General features: G+C 42.0%; 1 protein-coding gene across 3 annotated transcripts in view; it reads left to right on the forward strand.

The window, feature by feature from the left end:
* LOC141156641 (uncharacterized oxidoreductase ZK1290.5-like) overlaps positions 1-18,127 on the forward strand; it is a 199,732-nt gene that overhangs the window by 23,399 nt on the left and 158,206 nt on the right. The gene's annotated exons all lie outside the window — the stretch shown is intronic.

Below are 18,127 nucleotides of genomic sequence, written 5' to 3' on the forward strand. Positions count from 1 at the left end.
CACGACCTAGATAAAATGAAAACTTGGACGCACCTAAATGCCAGGTGCTAAAAATCACCATTATGATATTTTGCAGTAATTACCTTATTAGCCCTTATATCTCCTCTTTTATTACAGAAAGGAGCCCAGGATGGGAGACATTATTAAATGAAGGGGCCATGATGGGGGACATTACTGCAAGACGGGGAACATTACTACAGTATAGGTGCCAGGATAGGGGACATTATTACAGGATGGGGGACATTACTGCAAGACGGGGAACATTACTACAGTATAGGTGCCAGGATAGGGGACATTATTACAGGATGGGGGACATTACTACAAGACGGGGAACATTACTACAGTATAGGTGCCAGGATAGGGGACATTATTACAGGATGGGGGACATAACTACAAGACGGGGAACATTACTACAGTATAGGTGCCAGGATAGGGGACATTATTACAGGATGGGGGACATTACTACAAGACGGGGAACATTACTACAGTATAGGTGCCAGGATAGGGGACATTATTACAGGATGGGGGACACAACTACAAGACGGGGAACATTACTACAGTATAGGTGCCAGGATAGGGGATATTCTTACAGGATGGGGGACAGTACTACAAGACGCGGAACATTACTACAGTATAGGTGCCAGGATAGGGGACATTATTACAGGATGTGGGACATTACTACAAGACGTGGAACATTACTACAGTATAGGTGCCAGGATAGGGGACATTCTTACAGGATGGGGGACATTACTGCAAGACGGGGAACATTACTACAGTATAGGTGCCAGGATAGAGGACATTATTACAGGATGGGGGACATTACTACAAGATAGGGAACATTACTAAAATATAGGTGCCAGGATAGGGTACGTTATTACAGGATGGGGGACATTACTACAAGATAGGGAACATTACTAAAATATAGGTGCCAGGATAGGGTACGTTATTACAGGATGGGGGGCATCGCTACAAGACAGGGAACATTACTACAGTATAGGTGCCAGGATAGGGGACATTATTACAGGATGGGGGACATTACGACTAGATGGGGAACATTACTAAAATATAGGTGCCAGTATAGTGGACATTATTACAGGATGGGGACATTACTACAAGACGGGGAACATTAATAAAATATAGGTGTCAGTATAAGGGACATTATTGCAGGATGGGGACATTACTACAAGACGGGAAACATTACTAAAATATAGGTGCCAGTATAGGGGACATTATTGCAGGATGGGGACATTACTACAAGATGGGGAACATTACTAAAATATAGGTGCCAGGATAGGGTACGTTATTACGGGATGGGGGACATCCCTAGAAGACAGGGAACATTACTACAGTATAGGTGCCAGGATAGGGGACATTATTACAGGATGGGGGACATTACTACAAGATAGGGAACATAACTAAAATATAGGTGCCAGGATAGGGTACGTTATTACAGGATTGGGAACATTACTACAAGACGGGGAACATTACTAAAATATAGGTGCCAGTATAGGGGACATTATTGCAGGATGGGGACATTACTACAAGACGGGGAACATTACTAAAATATAGGTGCCAGGATGAAGAACATTATTACAGGATGGGGGACATTACTACAAGATGGGGAACATTACTACAGTATAGGTGCCTGGATAGGGGACATTATTACAGGATGGGACACATCCCTACAAGATGGGGAACATTAATACAGTAGGGGTGCCAGGATAGGGGACATTATTACAGGATGGGGGACACCACTACAAGACGGGGTACATTACTACAGTATAGGTGCCAGGATAGGGGACATTATTACAGGATGGGGGACATTACTACAAGACGGGGAATATTACTACAGTATAGGTGCCAGGATAGGGGACATTATTACAGGATGGGGGACATTACTACAAGACGGGGAACATTACTACAGTATAGGTGCCAGGATAGGGGACATTCTTACAGGTTGGGGGACAGTACTACAAGACGGGGAACATTACTACAGTATAGATGCCAGGATAGGGGACATTATTACAGGATGGGGGACATTACTACAAGATAGGGAACATTACTATAATATAGGTGCCAGGATAGGGTACGTTATTACAGGATGGGGGACATTACTACAAGATAGGGAACATTACTAAAATATAGGTGCCAGGATAGAGTACGTTATTACAGGATGGGGGGCATCGCTACAAGACAGGGAACATTACTACAGTATAGGTGCCAGGATAGGGGACATTATTACAGGATGGGGGACATTACGACTAGATGGGGAACATTACTAAAATATAGGTGCCAGTATAGTGGACATTATTACAGGATGGGGACATTACTACAAGACGGGGAACATTAGTAAAATATAGGTGCCAGTATAGGGGACATTATTGCAGGATGGGGACATTACTACAAGACGGGGAACATTACTAAAATATAGGTGCCAGTATAGGGGACATTATTGCAGGATGGGGACATTACTACAAGATGGGGAACATTACTAAAATATAGGTGCCAGGATAGGGTACGTTATTACGGGATGGGGGACATCCAAACAAGATAGGGAACATTACTACAGTATAAGTGCCAGGATAGGGGACATTATTACAGGATGGGGGACATTACTAAAAGATAAGGAACATAACTAAAATATAGGTGCCAGGATAGGGTACGTTATTACAGGATTGGGAACATTACTACAAGACGGGGAACATTACTAAAATATTGGTGCCAGTATAGGGGACATTATTGCTGGATGGGGACATTACTACAAGATGGGGAACATTACTAAAATATAGGTGCCAGGATGAAGAACATTATTACAGGATGGGGGACATTACTACAAGATGGGGAACATTACTACAGTATAGGTGCCTGGATAGGGGACATTATTACAGGATGGGGCACATCCCTACAAGATGGGGAACATTAATACAGTAGGGGTGCCAGTATAGGGGACATTATTACAGGATGGGGGACACCACTACAAGACGGGGTACATTACTACAGTATAGGTGCCAGGATAGGGGACATTATTACAGGATGGGGGACATTACTACAAGACGGGGAACATTACTACAGTATAGGTGCCAGGATAGGGGACATTATTACAGGATGGGGGACAATACTACAAGACGGGGAACATTACTACAGTATAGGTGCCAGGATAGGGGACATTCTTACAGGTTGGGGGACAGTACTACAAGACGCGGAACATTACTACAGTATAGATGCCAGGATAGGGGACATTCTTACAGGTTGGGGGACAGTACTACAAGACGCGGAACATTACTACAGTATAGATGCCAGGATATGGGACATTATTACAGGATGGGGGACATTACTACAAGATAGGGAACATAACTAAAATATAGGTGCCAGGATAGGGTACGTTATTACAGGATTGGGAACATTACTACAAGACGGGGAACATTACTAAAATATAGGTGCCAGTATAGGGGACATTATTGCAGGATGGGGACATTACTACAAGACGGGGAACATTACTAAAATATAGGTGCCAGGATGAAGAACATTATTACAGGATGGGGGACATTACTACAAGATGGGGAACATTACTACAGTATAGGTGCCTGGATAGGGGACATTATTACAGGATGGGACACATCCCTACAAGATGGGGAACATTAATACAGTAGGGGTGCCAGGATAGGGGACATTATTACAGGATGGGGGACACCACTACAAGACGGGGTACATTACTACAGTATAGGTGCCAGGATAGGGGACATTATTACAGGATGGGGGACATTACTACAAGACGGGGAACATTACTACAGTATAGGTGCCAGGATAGGGGACATTATTACAGGATGGGGGACATTACTACAAGACGGGGAACATTACTACAGTATAGGTGCCAGGATAGGGGACATTCTTACAGGTTGGGGGACAGTACTACAAGACGGGGAACATTACTACAGTATAGATGCCAGGATAGGGGACATTATTACAGGATGGGGGACATTACTACAAGATAGGGAACATTACTATAATATAGGTGCCAGGATAGGGTACGTTATTACAGGATGGGGGACATTACTACAAGATAGGGAACATTACTAAAATATAGGTGCCAGGATAGAGTACGTTATTACAGGATGGGGGGCATCGCTACAAGACAGGGAACATTACTACAGTATAGGTGCCAGGATAGGGGACATTATTACAGGATGGGGGACATTACGACTAGATGGGGAACATTACTAAAATATAGGTGCCAGTATAGTGGACATTATTACAGGATGGGGACATTACTACAAGACGGGGAACATTAGTAAAATATAGGTGCCAGTATAGGGGACATTATTGCAGGATGGGGACATTACTACAAGACGGGGAACATTACTAAAATATAGGTGCCAGTATAGGGGACATTATTGCAGGATGGGGACATTACTACAAGATGGGGAACATTACTAAAATATAGGTGCCAGGATAGGGTACGTTATTACGGGATGGGGGACATCCAAACAAGATAGGGAACATTACTACAGTATAAGTGCCAGGATAGGGGACATTATTACAGGATGGGGGACATTACTAAAAGATAAGGAACATAACTAAAATATAGGTGCCAGGATAGGGTACGTTATTACAGGATTGGGAACATTACTACAAGACGGGGAACATTACTAAAATATAGGTGCCAGTATAGGGGACATTATTGCTGGATGGGGACATTACTACAAGATGGGGAACATTACTAAAATATAGGTGCCAGGATGAAGAACATTATTACAGGATGGGGGACATTACTACAAGATGGGGAACATTACTACAGTATAGGTGCCTGGATAGGGGACATTATTACAGGATGGGGCACATCCCTACAAGATGGGGAACATTAATACAGTAGGGGTGCCAGGATAGGGGACATTATTACAGGATGGGGGACACCACTACAAGACGGGGTACATTACTACAGTATAGGTGCCAGGATAGGGGACATTATTACAGGATGGGGGACATTACTACAAGACGGGGAACATTACTACAGTATAGGTGCCAGGATAGGGGACATTATTACAGGATGGGGGACAATACTACAAGACGGGGAACATTACTACAGTATAGGTGCCAGGATAGGGGACATTCTTACAGGTTGGGGGACAGTACTACAAGACGCGGAACATTACTACAGTATAGATGCCAGGATAGGGGACATTCTTACAGGTTGGGGGACAGTACTACAAGACGCGGAACATTACTACAGTATAGATGCCAGGATATGGGACATTATTACAGGATGGGGGACATTACTACAAGATAGGGAACATTACTATAATACAGGTGCCAGGATAGGGTACGTTATTACAGGATGGGGGGCATCCCTACAAGAGAGGGAACATTACTACAGTATAGGTGCCAGGATAGGGGACATTATTACAGGATGGGGGACATTACGACTAGATGGGGAACATTACTAAAATATAGGTGCCAGGATAGGGGACATTATTACAGGATGGGGACATTATTACAAGACGGGGAACATTACTAAAATATAGGTGCCAGTATAGGAGACATTATTGCAGGATGGGGACATTACTACAAGACGGGGAACATTACTAAAATATAGGTGCCAGTATAAGGGACATTATTGCAGGATGGGGACATTACTACAAGATAGGGAACATTACTAAAATATAGGTGCCAGGATAGGGTACGTTATTACAGGATGGGGGACATCCCTACAAGACAGGGAACATTACTACAGTATAGGTGCCAGAATAGGGGACATTATTACAGGATGGGGGACATTACTACAAAATGGGGAACATTACTACAGTATAGGTGCCAGTATAGGGGACATTATTACTGGATGGGGGACATTACTACAAGACGAGGAACATTACTACAGCATAGGTGCCAGGATAGGGGACGTTATTACAGGATGGAAGACATTGTTAAAAGACAGGGAACATTAATACAGTATAGGTAACAGGATAGGGGACATTATTACAGGATGGGGGACATTACAACAAGAGAGGGAACATTACTACAATATAGGTGCCAGGATAGGGGACTTTATTACAGGATGGGGGACATTACTACAAGACGGGGAACATTACCTCATTATTACAGGATGGAGGACATTATTACAAGACAGGGAGCATTACTACAATATAGGTGCGAGGATAGGGGGCATTATTACAGGAGTGGGGACATTGTTACTAGACAGGGAACATTACTACAGTATAGGTGCCAGGATAGGGGACATTATTACAGGATGGGGGATATTACTACAAGACGTGGAACATTACTACGGTATAGGTGCCAGGGTAGGGGACATTATTACAGGATGAGGACATTAGTACAAGACGGGGAACATTACTACAGTATAGGTGCCAGGATAGGGGACATTATTACAGGATGGGGGACATTATTACAAGACAGGGTACATTACTAAAATATAGGTGCCAGGATAAGGGTACATTATTACAGGATGGGGACATTACTACAAGACGGGGAACATTACTACAATATAGGTGCCAGGATAGGGAACATTATTACAGGATGGGACACATTCTTACAAGACGTGGAACATTACTTCAGTATAGGTGACAGGATAGGGAACATTATTACAGGATGGCGGACATTATTACAAGACGGGCAACATTACTACAGGATACAGTGGCATGTAAAAGTTTGGGCACCACTGGTTAAAATTACTGTTATTGTGAACAGTTAACCAACTTGAAGATGAAATGATCTCTAAAAGGGCTAAAGTTAAAGATGACACATTTCCTTTGTATTTTAGGCAAAAATTATATATATTTTTTTCTTTTACATTTTAAAAATTACAAAAAGTAAAATTGGCCAATGCAAAAGTTTGGGCACCCTGCATGGTAGTACGTATAGCACCCCCTTTTGCAAGTATCACAGCTTGTAAACACTTTTTGTAGCCAGCCATGCACTGCTATTTTGAGATCTAGCCACAGATTTTCAATGATGTTTAGATTAAGGGACTGTGAGGGCCATTGTAAAACCTTCAGCTTGCGATTTTTAACTTATGGTGTTATGTTTGCATCAAGAATTTGTTGAAATTTCATTGAATCCATTCTTCCATCTACCCATGAAATGTTCCCATGCCATTGGCTGCAACACAACCCCAAAACATGATTGATCTACCTCCATGCTTAATGGTTGGCGAGATGTTCTTTTCCTGAATTTCGGTGCCCTTTTTTCTCCACACATGCTTTTGATCATTGTGGCCAAAGAGTTCTATTTTAAACTCATTGTCCACAGAACTTATTTGCAAAATGCACCAGGTTTGTTTAGATGTTCTTTTGCATACTTTTAATGCTGAATTTTATGGTGAGGATACAGGAGAGGATTTCTTCTAATGACTCTTCCATGAAGTCCATATTTGTTCAGGTGTCTCTGAACAGTCAAAAAATGTACCACAACTCCAGAGTCTGCTGAGTCTTTCTGAAGGTCTTTTGCAGTCAAGCGGGGGGGTTGATTTGCATCTCTAGGAATCCTACAAGCAGCTCTCACTGAAAATTTGCTTAGTCTTCCAGACCTTATCTTGACCTCCACTGTTCCTGTTAACTGCCATTTCTTAATTACATTTTGAACTGAGGAAAGGGCTGTTAGAACCCTCCTGTTTGTTTTTGTTTCTATCTTGTGTTTTGCGGTCACGTGACCATCTTCCTATATATTCCAGCTCCGCCCTTCTGGCCTTGCTGGACTTCAGTGTTGTTTAGACTGTCTTTCTAGCCAGGTGCTTATGTGCCTATCTATCTCTAGTTTGCTTGGTCTTCTGGACCTCTAGTACTTTTGTCAGTTTTTATTTTGCTCTGCAACAACTTCTGTTAGGAGGTGTCCCATTTTTGTCCCAGTCCTTAGTTCTTTTAGGGACCCCTCCCTTTCTCTATAGGTCTCCGTTCAGACTAGCCGAGGACGAAGGCGGGTCTGTTCACAAGGAACAGGTCGCCCGCTACAACGTAGGGACTCAGCTTAGTCTTACTGTAGGGACAGCTCTCCCCTTCTTTCCCTAGTTTATGTTGCAGACCATAACAAGGGCAACTTGAAAACGCTTTGCTATCTTCGTATAGCCTTCTCCTGACTGGTTGGCCTCCACCATTTTCATTTTCATAGTACTAGGCAGCTGCTTAGAAGAATCCATAGCTGCTGTTTTTTGGCACAAAGGTAGAGGAGCTCGGCTTTTATAAAGCTGGGAAAATTGCATCACCTGGCCTTTCCTAACAATGACAGCGAACAAGCCATAACCCTAACAGACTAATTAAGGTCTGAAACCTTGGTCAAAGTTATCTGAGCACACAAATCTCCAAAGTTTCAGAAACTTTTGCTTCGGCCCATTTTCCTTTTTGTAATTTTTAAAATGAAAAAAAAAGACAATATATTTATATTTTTGCCTAAAATACAAATGAAATGTGTCATCTTTATCTTTAGGCCTTTTAGGGATCATTTAATCTTTAACTTACTTAACTGTTCACACTAACAGTAATTTTGACCGGGGGTGCCCAAACTTTTAAATGCCACTTTACGTGCCAGGATAGGGGACATTATTACAAGACGGGGAACATTACTACAGGATAGTTGCCAGGATGGGGGACATTATTTCAGGGTGGAGGACATTACTACAGGATGGGGGACATTATTGCAGGTGCCCATACAGCTGACCAACATGCTGGTGGGGGCCCCGGTGCAAAATTTCATAGGTCTCATGGTATATGGTATAGAGAAAAAACTCAAGAGAGTGATATGTAGGTTTGTTGTGTTGGAAAATATTTAGTATAATTTGTACTTTGTTCATTGAAAACCCTGATGTCTGTATGCATGAGTCCAGTGGGCGGTTCTATTAGTAATTAGCAGCTCTCTGTGTACACAGTCATACAGTGAAGACTGTCAATCACTGAATAAGACTGCCCACTGGACTCATCCATACAAACACCAGGATTTTCAATGAATAATTTTACTAAAACTTCACACAGAAATATATATGCATCTGATTAGCTCCTCCGGCTCTGTAACATCCTGCCTGTTGATCAGATATAATTTTCAACATGAAAGGTTTCCTTTAAATAATGTTTCTTGAAGTAAATTATCCGATCCCTTGGTCCAGATAAACATAAAACCAGAGGATTGTCTGTTGGGTAATCACAGTGACTTGCAAAAGTATTCACACCCTTTCGCATTTTTCGAATTTTTCTACTTCACAACCTGCAATTTCACTCTTTTTTTTTTTTTGAGGGTTTGCATCAGTTCATGTAAAGAACATGCCTATAACTGTGAACATTTGTTGTTGTTTTTTTGTGAAGAAAACAACAAATAGGACAAAATAACTGAAAACTTCAGTGTGCATAACTATTCACCTCCCTTAAAGTCAGTACTTTGTAGAGCCTCTTTTGCGGCCATTACAGCTGTAAGTCGCTTTGGATAAGTCTCTTTGAGCTTTCCACATCTTGCCACTGGGATTTTTGCCCATTCCTCAAGTCAAAACTGCACCAGCTCCTTCAAGTTAGTTGGTTTCCTCTGGTGAACAGCAATCTTCAAGTCTGACCACAGATTCTCAATTGGATTAAGGTCTGGGCTTTAACTAGGCCACTCCAAAACATTTACATGTTTTTCCTTAAACCACTTGAGTGTAGCTTTAGCAGTATTCTTTGGGTCATTGTCTTGTTGGAAGGTGAACCTCCGTCCCATTCTCAAAGCACTGACAGACAAACAGGTTTTGCTCAAGAATATCCCTGTATTTCGCACCATTCATCTTCCCTTCGACTAGGACCATTTTCCCTGTCCCTGCTGCTGAAAAACATCCCCATAGCATGATGCTGCCTCCCCCATGTTTCACTGTGGGGATGGTGTTCTTGGGCTGATAGCCTGTGTTGGGTGGCACCAAACATAGTGTTTACCTTGGTGGCCAAAATGTTCAATTTTGGTCTCATCTGACCACAGCACCTTCCTCCATACATTTGAAGAGTCTCCCACATGTCTTTTGGCAAACTCAAAACGAGCCTTACAATTTTTGTGTGTAGGTAAAGGCTTTTTTCTGCCCACTCTTCAGTAAAGAGTATGCATATGGAGTATACGGCTTATTTTGGTTGTATGGACAGAAACTCCAGTTTCTGCTTGGGAACTCTGTAGCTTCTTCAGGGTTACCTATGGTCTCTGTGCTGCCTCTCTGATTAATGCCCTCCTTGTCGGGGCTGATAGTTTTGGTGGGTGGCTCTCTCTTGGCTGGTCTGCTGTGTTACTTTGTTCTTTCTATTTGATAATAGATTTGATGGTGCTCTGGGGAATCATCAGAGATTGGGATATTTTTTTATAACCCAACCCTGACTTGTACTTCTCAACAGCTTTGTCCCTGACTTGTTTGGAGAACTCCTTGGTCTTCATGGTGGTGTTTAGTTAGTGGTGCATCTTGCTTAATGGTTTGCAGCCACTGTGGCCTTTAAGAAAAGTGTGCATATACTGACAGACCATGTGACGCTTAGATTGCAGTGGTGGACTTCCATTCACTAAGCATGTGACTTATGAAGGTAATTGCTTGCACCAGAAATTTTTAGGGGCTTCATAGCAAAAGGGGTGAATACATATGCACATGCCAATTTTAGTTATTTGATCCCATAAATGTAATTTCTGCCTATATTTTTTTCCCTTCACTTCACCTACTTAGACTATTTAGTGCTGATGCATCACACACAAATCGGATTACAAAAAAATGTAAACACAGGTTGTAATGAAACAAAATACAGTGGTGGCTTAAAGTATTGGCACCCCTGCAATTCTGTCAGCTAATACTCAGTTTCTTCATGAAAATGATTGCAATCACAAATTCTTTGGTATTATTATCTTCATTTAATTTGTCTTCAATGAGAAAACACAAAAAGAATTGTCCTAAAGCCAAATTGGATATAATTCCACAGCAAACCTAAAAAAGGGGTGGACAAAAGTATTGGCACTGTTTGAAAAATCATGTGATGCTTCTCTAATTCGTGTAATTAACAGCACCTGTAACTTACCTGTGTCCTTGTGTGTACCACATTGAGCATGGAGAAAAGAAAGAAGACCAAAGAACTGTCTGAGGACTTGAGAAACCAAATTGTGAGGAAGCATGAGCAATCTCAAGGCTACAAGTCCATCTCCAAAGACCTGAATGTTCCTGTGTCTTCCGTGCGCAGTGTCATCAAGAAGTTTAAAGCCCATGGCACTGTGGCTAACCTCCCTAGATGTGGACGGAAAAGAAAAATTGATGAGAGATTTCAATGCAAGATTGTGCGGATGGTGGATAAAGAACCTCGACTAACATCCAAACAAGTTCAAGCTGCCCTGCAGTCTAAGGGTACAACAGTGTCAACCCGTACTATCCATCGGTGTCTGAATGAAAAGGGACTGTATGGTAGGATACCCAGGAAGACCCCACTTCTTACCCCGAGACTTAAAAAAGCCAGGCTGGAGTTTGCCAAAACTTACCTGAGAAAGCCTAAAACGTTTTGGAAGAATGTTCTCTGGTCAGATGAGCCAAAAGTAGAGCTTTTTGGGAAAAAGCATCAACATAGAGTGTACAGGAAAAAAAAAAGGCATTCAAAGAAAAGAACACGGTCCCTACAGTCAAACATGGCGGAGGTTCTCTGATGTTTTGGGGTTGCTTTGCTGCCTCTGGCACTGGACTGCTTAACCGTGTGCATGGCATTATGAAGTCTGAAGACTACCAACAAATTTTGCAGCATAATGTAGGGCCCAGTGTGAGAAAGCTGGGTCTCCCTTAGAGGTCATGGGTCTTCCAGCAGGACAATGACCCAAAACACACTTCCAAAAGCACTATAAAATGGTTTGAGAGAAAGCACTGGAGACTTCTAAGGTGGCCAGCAATGAGTCCAGACCTGAATCCCATAGAACACCTGTGAAGAGATCTCAAAATGGCAGTTTAGAGAAGGCACCCTTCAGATATCAGGGACCTGGAGCAGTTTGTCAAAGAAGAATGGTCTACAATTCCAGCAGAGCATTGTAAGAAACTCATTGATGGTTACCGGAAGCGGTTGTTCGCAGTTATTTTGGCTAAAGGTTGTGCAACCAAGTATTAGGCTGGGGGTGCCAATACTTTTGTCTGGCCCATTTTTGGAGTTTTGTGTGAAATGATCAATGATTTGATTTTTGCTTCATTCTCTTTTGTGTTTTTTCCTTGCAAGCAAATTAAATGAAGATAATAATACCAAAGAATTTGTGATTGCAATCATTTTCAGGAAAAAACTGAGTATTATCTGACAGAATTGCAGGGGTGCCAATACTTTTGGCCACCACTGTAGGGAAAAAGCCAAGGGGATGAATACTTTCACAAGCCACTGTAAGTCCATCTATTATTAATATTATTATTTTTGCACACTATACTGATGATGGATTATAGGTGTTGTAGGCCCACAACTAGAGTGTTTAATTTTTTTTATTAATGACTCCATGAAGGTTGTATTACTTTCTAGGTAGGGAGCCCATTACTTGGTCGAGACGCCGCTGTTATGCTGTTCCTTGATAAAAGTCTGAGCGGCTTTCAAATGGATTTTTAGAAATTGATTGTAATAAGATTTCTGGTTGTTAATGGGTGCAGTATACAATCAATTTAAAGTTAATTCCTGACCTTTGGGCTGGTCTCACATGTCAGTTTTTTTTTCTGATAAGTGAAAAACAGTCCGTTTTTTTTTCCATTGTGCTGGATCCATTTTTGATCCACGTGTTAGATTTTACTATCCATTTTCCATCCCTTTTTCTCATTTTAAGAACAATATTACTTAGCTTTTCTTACCCATTAAACAGTAAAATACGGGCAGCAAATGGATGACATCCATGTGCTATCCTCTTTTTTTTTTTCTTTTTCACAGGATCAAAGTAGAACATGTCTCCTTTTTTTTTGTTTTGTGGAAAATCTGTCTGCCAAAAAGGACGTATGTGAAGGCACATTGATTGTAAAGGGTCTGTGACCTGCCCATAAATAATAATGGATAGCACACGTCCCAAGAAAACTGATGTGGAAAGAGCCCTTAGTTTGAAAGCCGCTGCGACCTTCATGACGGAGCGGCGTGTGGCCGTGACTTCGCAGTGTGGATATCACTAGTGCAGGCCCCAAGTGCATTTTTGTTTCACTTGTACCCTTTATGATAATTATTAGTGCTGAGCGAGTATGTTCTGTTAACCCTTTCAGCGAGCATGCGGGTGCTCGCCGAGTATCTTCAGCATGCACGGGTGTTATGTTTTAGTCACTGTGTGTGCATGATTTGCGACTGTTTGACAACTTTAATACATGTGAGGAATGCCTAAGAAACGGGCATTCCTCACATGTATTAAAGCTGTCAAACAATCGCAAATCATGTGCAGGGTGTGACTAAAACATAACACCCGTGCAAGCTGAAGATACTAGGAAAACACCCAAGCATGCTCGTAAATCTCGAGTAACGAGCATGCTCACTCATCACTAATAATTATGTCTTTTCTTTTGTATTTTGATCAATTCCTTTAAGCCATTAGTGAGAAGGAAACAATTTGTGATAAAAATGTTCATTGATTATTTGGTAACTAAAATGCTAAGACGATCCAAGAAGGGAAAAACCGTCACCAATGCTCGCCTTGTCTTACAGAACCATTAGAGAGGAAGAGGACTAGAACTCTAGTGCCACCAATTCCCATACTGTATATTGCCTTTATTTTAATTTTTGCCATATTGTGTGGTATACACTTGGGTCGGGGTGGTTTTCATGTGCATGGCACTTGCTTGACAAGTTGACATTGAACTTGAAGTTTTCTTGCCCTGAGTGTTCTGCCAGAGTCATTAGCGCACAAGAAGGTTTGTGCCTATTGGCAGAGTCTCTGAATGCTTCTCATTCATCCCTCTCCGGGTATTATACAAGCAGTCCCTGAGAAGCAGCAGCTCTGGTATCCTACCAAGCTGAGCCCAACTCTCGCTGCTGAGAACCTGCCTCTAAGAATACAAGTGGCACAATTACATAATTCCCTTTTGTACTGTCCAGCCTCTTACTGGCACTCACACTTCACCCATATGTTCACTATTCCATCGATCCAAGTGTATGTTTTACACTTACGGTGCCAAATAGTGCATGTATGTAAAGCATCCAGGTTTTAAAGTAGTTTTTATTGACTTTCCAGGGAAACAAGATTGTAGATAAATCAGCTTTCAGTAGTAATTATTTAACTTACTAATATAGTCATATTAGGCCCGGTGCCCCTATCCTGTACTGCTCCATCTTGGCTCACGGCTGCCTCTCTTCCGATACTGTGCTAGAGACAGTAAAGTGTTTCTTTTGTCAGGATGAAAGTAGGGCAGTATGATAAGGGTCAGTTAGTTGAGTGTCTTTTTATCAGTAGCTAAGCCAGCCCCCTTCTATGTCTACACATTGCCTGTGACAAAGAAGGAAGCTGATATAGCTACTGAAGTAAGCAGGCGACAACCTTCCCACACACAGCTTGTTGCATGCCCTTACAGGAAATGCTGCCCGATGTCAAATCCAGGATTGGAAGTGAGGCGACTGAGGAAAGGGATGGAGCGGCTACATGATAAGCAAGGCACTTAATCAGCCTGATACATATAGTTTTTTTGCTGTAAAACACCTTCAGTTTCAGCACCTTCCAACATGGATCAAGGAAGATGGGATGTGAGCAGTAGCTGTGTGCGTTCCTCAGAATAGAGAAAAGTTTTTCTTTTAAGAAAAGACTAAAATTGCTTATTCCATCAAGCGACTGTTTTGTTAAAGTTTAGCTCAAGGTAAATTTTGATAACTAATAAAATGCACTTAGTAGTGTTGTATATTATACCAGGACAGTTATTTTCTTACTATGGTCCCTCAAATGGGACATAACAAAATGGCTGCATTTTACCGTGTTTGACAGGAGTAGTTGCCTCATTCTCTGACATCACTTCTTCCTCTGCTCTTATTGGCTGAAGCGGCACCTCACAGACTTCCTGCTCTGCTGCTATTGGCTGAAGCGGCACCTCACAAACTTCCTGCTCTGCAGCTATTGGCTGGAGCGGCACCTCACAGACTTCCTGCTCTGCAGCTATTGGCTGAAGTGGCACCTCACAGACTTCCTGCTCTGCCGCTACTGGCTGTAGCGGCACCTCACAAACTTCCTGCTCTGGAGCTGTTGGCTGGAGTGGCACCTCACAGACTTCCTGCTCTGCAGCTTTTGGCTGAAGTGGCACCTCACAGACTTCCTGCCCTGCAGCTATTGGCTGGAGTGGCACCTCACAGACTTCCTGCTCTGCAGCTATTGGCTGGAATGGCACCTCACAGACTTCCTGCACTGCCTGCATGCTTTCTACACATACCACTGGTAGTACTAAGTCCTTTCTGCTCCATTTTAGCCGCTTCCTCCATTTGAACCAGAAAATAGGAAGATATTTCTTATTCTGCTGTTCTGGCACCTTAGGGGCTCTGCCAATGTGATATAGCACCGTCAAACCAGCACAGTAAAATATGAACTCCAATATGGCGCCCTCTTCCCTTCTGAGCTTTGTGCTGTGCCTCAAAAGTGGTTTTCGACCAAATATGAGGTATCTGCGTGCTCAGGGGAAATTGCACACCAATGTTTGGGGTCCAATACCCTTGTGAAAATAAAAAAATTAGGGCTAAAAGATCATTTTTGTGGGAAAAAATGTGAAAATTTTATTTTTACGGCTCAATGTTATAAACTTGTGGGAAGCACCTGGGGGTTCAAGGTGCTCACCACACATCTAGATACATTCCCTGAGGGGTCTAGTTTCCAAAATGGTGTCTCTTGTGGGTGGGTTTCCACTGTTTAGGCACATCAGAGGCTCCCCAAACGCGACATGGCGACTGCTAATTATTCAAGCAAATTTTACATTCAAAAAGTCAAATGGTGCTCCTTCCCTTCCAAGCCCTGCCGTGCGCCCAAACAGTGGTTTTCCCCCACATATGAGTTATCGGCTTACACAGGAGAAATTGCAGAACGAATGGTATGGTACAATTTCTCCTGTTACCCTTATGAAAACGCAGAATTGGGGGCTGAAAATTTTATTTTTACGGCTCAGTGTTATAAACTTCTGTGAAGCACTTGGGGGTTCAAGGTGCTCACCACTCATCTAGATAAGTTCCCTGAGGGGTCTAGTGTTACGTGTGTGTCGGGTGTGACAGACAGTCATTCTGGATATGGCTGTAGAAGGTCGCTGCGCTTGGCTTTGCAGACACCTTCTTGATCCTTTCACCATCCTTCCCTCTCTAGGACCCAGCGGTGAGCTCTCCTTTCTGCTGCTAATTAACATACCCTTGCTGGACCTTTAAATAACACCCAGTCTCTCCAGAGAGTCGCTGGTAAAAGAAGCATTTTCCTCTGTTCAGGCCTGGAGTTCTGGCAGTCGGCTAGTTTCTTCTTGGAGTTCTTTTGTGATCGTTGTCATGATCGCTCTGGTGTCTTTTCAAAGCTATGTGTATCCCCTTGTCTGTTTACCTTGTTTGTCTTTAGTTGCAGTGGGGCTGACTAGTGCTCACCCCTTCCCCTCCCTACCTAGGGCCTAGCTCTAGGGTCAGTAGGGATTAGGTATCCTGCTTGGCGATAGGTGAGGAATCTATTTAGGGACGATAGGGGAGCCAGGGTGTTGTAAGATCTATCTAGGGGTTTCCACTCCCTCTTTCCCTAGCATGACATCTAATTTCCAAAATAGTGTCACTTGTGGGGGGCTTCCACTGTTTAGGCACATCAGGGGCTCCCCAAATGCGACATGGCATCCGCTAATTATTCAAGCAAATTTTACATTCAAAATGTCAAATGGCGCTCCTTCCCTTATTAGCCATGCCGTGTGCCCAAATGGTGGTTTTCCCCAACATATGAGGTATCGGCTTACTTAGGAGAAATTGCACAACAAATGGTGTGGTGCAATTTCGCCTGTTACCCTTGCAAATATAAAAAAAATTGGGTTTAAAGTAACATTTTTGTGAAAAAAAGTTAAATGTTCATTATATTCTTCCACATTCCAAAACTTCCTGTGAAGCGCCTGAAGGTTAATAAACTTCTTGAATGTGGTTTTGAGTACCTTGAGGGGAGCAGTTTTTAGAATGGTGTCACTTTGGGGTATTTTCTGTCATTAAGGCCCCTCAAAGTCACTTCATATGTGATGTTGTCCCTAAAAATATGGTTTTCTAAATTTTGTTGGAAAAATTAGAAATCGCTGGTCAACTTTTAACCCTTATAACTTCCTAACAAAAATAATTTTGGTTCCAAAATTGTGCTGATGTAAAGTAGACATGTGGGAAATGTTATTTATTAACTATTTTGTGTAAAATATCTCTATGATTTAAGGGCATGAAAATTCAAAGTTTGAAAACTGCAAAATTTTCAAAATTTTTGCCAAATTTCCGATTTTTTCACAAATAAACGCAAGTCATATCAAATAAATTTTACTACTTTCAGGAAGTACAATATGTCATGAAAAAATATTCTCAGAATCAGGGGGATCTGTTGAAGCGTTTCAGAGTTATTACCTTATAAAGTGACACTGGTCAGAATTGTAAAAATTGGCCTGGTCATTAACGTGCAAGCAACCTTCGGGGGTAAAGGGGTTACAATTAAATTTTTTTTTTACATAAATTCATGTATTTGGGACTAAAAATTCATTTTTGCAAATGAAAAAACACATAAAGAAGTAACAAAGTCCCCATCATTCATTCTGAATGAGTCCATTTACGGTCTCTCAGCTCATTCTGCACCCAGTGATAGGCAGTTTAACACAGAAAGTAAATGGTGCAAAATGTTTAATGAAATTCAATTACAAAAATGATTTAGCTCAAAGTGCATGCGTGTGCATAGAAAAAAATGTTCCCAAAGGTGGACAAACCATACTGTGTGCAGAGCCAGAAGATGTAGAAAGTGTTTGAGATGCAGCTTTAGCCAATATTTGCAGAAATCTTACTAAATAATTGTGAAATAATGAAACCTCTTATATGGTAAATCACCTTCATGTGTCCATTTAACTAATCATGAAAATGTGCTTAGAATTTCACTTTAAGAAAAAAAAGTAAAATGCCCTGCAAACAGGGGTGTAACTATAGCGGGTGCGGGGTTTACAGTCGCCCTTGGTACCAGAAGCCTTTGGGGGCCAAAATGTACTATTTGAGAAGGCAAGCAT

This window comes from Phyllobates terribilis, unplaced genomic scaffold (genome assembly GCF_046119375.1).
Source record: "Phyllobates terribilis strain yellow unplaced genomic scaffold, ASM4611937v1 Scaffold_8__6_contigs__length_399053987, whole genome shotgun sequence".
Lineage (NCBI taxonomy): Eukaryota > Metazoa > Chordata > Amphibia > Anura > Dendrobatidae > Phyllobates > Phyllobates terribilis.